Source organism: Propithecus coquereli, unplaced genomic scaffold, assembly GCF_000956105.1.
Source record: "Propithecus coquereli isolate 6110/MARCELLA unplaced genomic scaffold, Pcoq_1.0 Scaffold150, whole genome shotgun sequence".
NCBI lineage: Eukaryota > Metazoa > Chordata > Mammalia > Primates > Indriidae > Propithecus > Propithecus coquereli.
In genome coordinates this window covers 6,635,855-6,640,556 of record NW_012139414.1, presented here as the reverse complement: position 1 = coordinate 6,640,556, position 4,702 = coordinate 6,635,855, and the positions used below count along the sequence as shown (strand labels likewise).

The 4,702-nt window shown below is 46.6% G+C and overlaps 1 protein-coding gene across 1 annotated transcript in view; it reads left to right on the top strand.

Annotated features, from left to right (window-relative positions):
* Positions 1 to 2,356: 2,356 nt before the first annotated feature.
* TMEM248 (transmembrane protein 248) overlaps positions 2,357 to 4,702 on the top strand; it is a 28,342-nt gene continuing 25,996 nt past the window's right edge. Inside the window, exon 1 of the mRNA XM_012640365.1 lies at positions 2,357 to 2,603. The gene's annotated coding sequence lies outside the window, so the exon portion shown is untranslated. The remainder of the gene's footprint in view (positions 2,604 to 4,702) is intronic.

Sequence of the window (4,702 nt, the reverse complement as noted above, 5' to 3'; positions counted from 1 at the left end):
CTATGAACATTTGTGTAACAGGTTTTTGTTTGGATATATGTTTTCAATTTTCTTGGGTCTCTAGGAGTAGAATTGCGAGGTCAAATTGTAACTCTATGTTTAACTTTTTGAGAAACTGCCAGAGTGTTTTCTAAAGTGGCTATATCATCTAACCTTTATTTATTTTTTTTTTTAAATTTGAAATCCCCTATAAGGTAGCTAAGATAAAAGATTTGAGGCTGCCTCTAACATTCTCCTGAGGTCTCAATAGCTAAGACACATATGGTGCCCATGTTGGTGGGACACCTTTAATTACAGTATCAGTCATAGCCTGAGTGAGGGACATCCCATTAGGGCACTTGGTTCTGTTGTTACATAGACAGTTCAATGCTGCCTGCGTCTGCAGTGTGTCCGCAGCTTTGGACGCAGTGACCATCTGTATGACAAGGAAGAACCTGTGAAATTATCCTTCTCTGGGCATGTATGATGGACCCTTCTGTTAATCCGCTCTAATAATCAAGGGGCTTCCCCATGAACCAGCCCCACAAAGGAAGTGGCCAATAGGGGACACGCCATGGGTCAAAATATTCCCTCTCTACTCAGCAGTGTTCAAAGCCAGACATACTGCTCCTTATTCTAAAATTCTCAGGACCCATTTTAACAAAAGTTTATCAGGGTGATGCCTGTAATGATCAACAATATGGCTCAATTCCTGCACTGAATAACCCCTTATTCCCATGATTTCCTGCCCTCCCTTGTCATCTTACCCCACTTGAATTATCTTCTTTGTTGTTATGGGTCTCACAGGTTTAGCTGATTGATCAAAAATTACAATGAAAACCAGAGCGGGGGACATAGCTCAACTGACAGAGATTTTGAATTTACTTTCACTTTCCTAATGCTGAAAGCAGCAACCACGGAACTGGAATCTTAGCTGACCTGACCTCAGTTTGTAGTTCCCTTCTGATCCATTTTTCTAGCTCCTGAAGTTCAGATTCTTTCATTCCCATATTTTGCTGGAAAATTTTATTATTAGTATCTGATTTCAAAGTCTGTCCTATTTCAAACAAAAATAGCTTGATTTTCATCCCTTTTATCAGAATCATCCTTTTTCTCTCTAAATAATGCCTTAACTGTATTTTCAGTCAGGAACGAATCAGAGGTTGCCCAATAAATCTCACTTGTGACACCAACAGCACTAATGGTGGCAATTAAATAGAGTTTAACAGAGTGTGGCTGGTAAAGAAGTCTCACAGGACCCCAAACGCTGGTGCTAACAAATCCACAGTTTATTACAGAAAAAAGGTACAATATAGCAGCAACATTAAACATATATATCACAGCCAAAGGCTGTTCCACAGCAACAGGTCTGGAAAGGCCAGGGGTGAGCTCCGATTGCTTTCCTCCTGTAACAGATAAGACAAAACCCGTTTCCCTCTTGCATCGGGAACCATAGAAATGCTCATAGAGCACCTTGAAACAGCTCAAAATGGAGTCTATGATGTCTTTGTATTTTAATAGATTTAGGGGATTGGAATTTTACATAATGGAATTACGCTGCCATGTATCATTTTGTGATTTGCTCCCCCCCATATTATATCCTGAGATTGATCTCCAGTATTGTGCAAGCCGTATTCAATAATCTTCACTGCTGTTTTTTATTTGATTATACATGAATGCATCAAAGTCTGTTCTTATTTTACAGTTGACTGTTTGGATATCTGCTTCCTCCCCCAGTTTTTAGTAACTACACGTAGCGTTGCTGTAAACATTATTTTGTCTACTTGTGCCCATGTGCGTTTCTCCAGGGTAATACATTCTCAAGAGAAAATGAGTGTATCTTTAAGTGTAGTGGATAATGCCAAATTATTTTACAAAGTGATTGCACACAATTATACTTTTATCGGCAGTGATTAATATACCAGCACAGAAGCACAGATACGCACACACAGCACACACGTGAGCCTGTGAACACTGCATACACTAACACATGCGTGCGCACTCCATACACGCCTAGCATGCACATACACCATATGCTCACACCCATCACAACACCACAGACGCGCACAAAAAGTCACGCAGATCTACACATGTGCACTGCACACACCCTTGCACACGATGCATCCTGACCCGCTCAGATCCACATATACGCACCACGCATGCACGCACAGAACGCCAGACTCACACAGATCCACGAGCGTAGATCACGTACTCCACGCACATCCGCACACACGCGACTCAGCTAGGAGGCGTGGTCTCCGCCGCCCGCGTCCGAGGAATCTTGTCCCGGCCGCGCCGCCGTCGGGCGCCAGGTGTCGGAGGTCACGGCAGCGTTGGCGGTGGCGTTTTCTTTTTTTCCTTCTCTCTTTTTTTTTTTTTTACCCGGAAACCACGGCTGCCGGAGCTCAAGTCTACCCGTGTTGCCGCGGCGGGAGTCTGGCTGGCCTCTCGTCCTCCCGTGGGCCCCGCTGAGCCGGACGCTGCCCCGGCGCGGCGGGGAGGATGGTGCCGAGCGGGCCCGGGCCCGCCGCGCGCCGCCGAGAGTGAGCCCTGCGCGGCCGCGGGCGTCCGCCGAGCAGCTGGCCCGACCGGGCCTGGGGTGCGCCGCTGCCCACCGGGGCGGGGTGAGCCGGGCAGGCGGGCGGGAGGGGGTCGGGCTCGTCCGGGTTGCCCGCGGGGCCGGGAGGGAGCCGTGCGGGGCCGGGAGGGAGCCGTGCTGGTCTGAGCGGTCCTTCCGCCGGCTTTCTTGGTCGCCCCTCCGGGCTGCAGCCCCCGGCCCAGCCATCCGTGGGGGTTGCCCGGCATTAGACGGCCTCGGCCTGGTCCTCCCCACTGAGGTTTGCCCACTCCCATCCCCGGAACAAGGGTTCCCTGCCCGCCTTCGAGACGGTGGGACTTCCCACGTATGGGATAATTTGGATTTGGCACGGGGCACATTTTGGTCGTTTGCCATTTTTGACTTTGGATTGTGTTTGCATTAATTCTCCGTTTGCAAATTAGATACATCTCAGAAAGAAGGTGGGAGGGAGAGACGCATGTGCAGAAACTTGAAATAGAGGCATTCTCTTGGCAAGCTTGGTAAATATTCAGAATGGAGTGGATTCTTATCTTTACTCATGTGTTAATAAAATAGTTCCAGTTCCCTTGATGGGCACTATCAGAAATAAAACTAGGCTTGTGCTGTTTTGAATGGTCTGAACGCGGTAACCGTGGGACAGCTGGTGAGGGGGCATTTGTTGAAAAATGTCATGTCTGAGTTTAGTCTCAACTAGCAGATTACAGCCTTCACTGGGTGATGAATGGTGAGCTTATTTGGAGCCTGCTTTGGTAACATTGTGGCCACTGTGGAAGGTAATGGGAAGAAAAACTCCAAGGCTGCCGATGAATGTTTGATAAGTTGGTTTGTTCCTGTGGTGCCCTTTTGGATCAGCTTGGGTGCTTGGGGTCCCAGCATCTGTATCCCATTTGTAGATGAATGCTCCATCAGTGCTTAACAGGTAAGAGTGTCTTCCTACTTCCTTATTTCATCTAAGGATTCTGAAAAGAAACGGACCTGTTGTGCATCTAAGGCTCCAAGTGCACTTACTCTCTGGAAGCAAGGAGGCGGTGTGTGGTGACTTTGTACCAAAGGTGCTGGAAGAATTTCTGTGACCTGGTTGAAGTGGACTGGAATCAGGGCTGGCACTGGAGCCGATACTGAGATCACCACATGCTGATTGAGCCAGCTCACCTTATGTGTTTGGGCTCTAGCTCCAGCTGTTGGAGAGGAGAGGAGAGGTAGAGTTAAGTGCAAATGTAGTCTCTGCCTGCAAGGACCTTACTTAGAGAAAACAATAGGCTAGAAAATGTAGCAGAACCGAATTGCCATAGGAATATACCAATTGTTAGGGATTTTGTTGTGGTTAGGCTCGGAAAAGCTTCATAAAGGAAGTGACTTTACAACTGGACCTAAAAGATCAGGAGAGTTTGAGCCATTCAGAATTAGGTGGGAAATGAAAAAGCTAGGGCCAGTTTGGGAAAGAGCACCCAGACTAGGTAGCTGGACCATAGGTCCCTAGAAGTATTGGCTGAGGCAGCTGTTTAGGTTAGGGTTAAATTCTAAGACAGAGAAGTGTGCGCTGTCCTGTCTAGCTTCTGGTAGATTTTGGGGTTCTAAAGCATTGTTTCCATTTGATGAGTTTGTCTTGTTCTGTTTAACAGCCAGGGGCATAAAGCTGTGCTTAACTTGTTTTAAGGACAGTGAAAATGATGCTGATTGTTATTCCTGTCTGGTATTAACAATGAGGAAATTAAATTTGATGTTTGCAAGTTGTTTCAATGCCTGTGTTTAATTTGCAGGAGCACAGCTTTCATATGGTTTCTGCAGCTCTGGCTACAGCCAAATAATAAGTGGCAAGCCCTTTAGCCATCTCCAGAGTGTTTTTAATAATATCTAGTCCACTTCACAGAGATGGTGTTTGTTTCCCTTACCCAGTATTATTGAAGAACCTTTGAAGCCATTCAAACAGGATGCGCTGGAACATTATGACTAATCTTAGGACCTCACTGGCTTCAATCTTAGCCTTTATTTTGTTTTATTTTTTAATTTTTGAGAACATATGTAGTTTTAAAATGTACAATATTGGCCGGGCACAGTGGCTCACGCTTGTAATCCTAGCACTGTGGGAGGCCGAGGCGGGAGGATCATTTGAGCTCAGGAGTTCGAGACCAGCCTGAGCAAGAG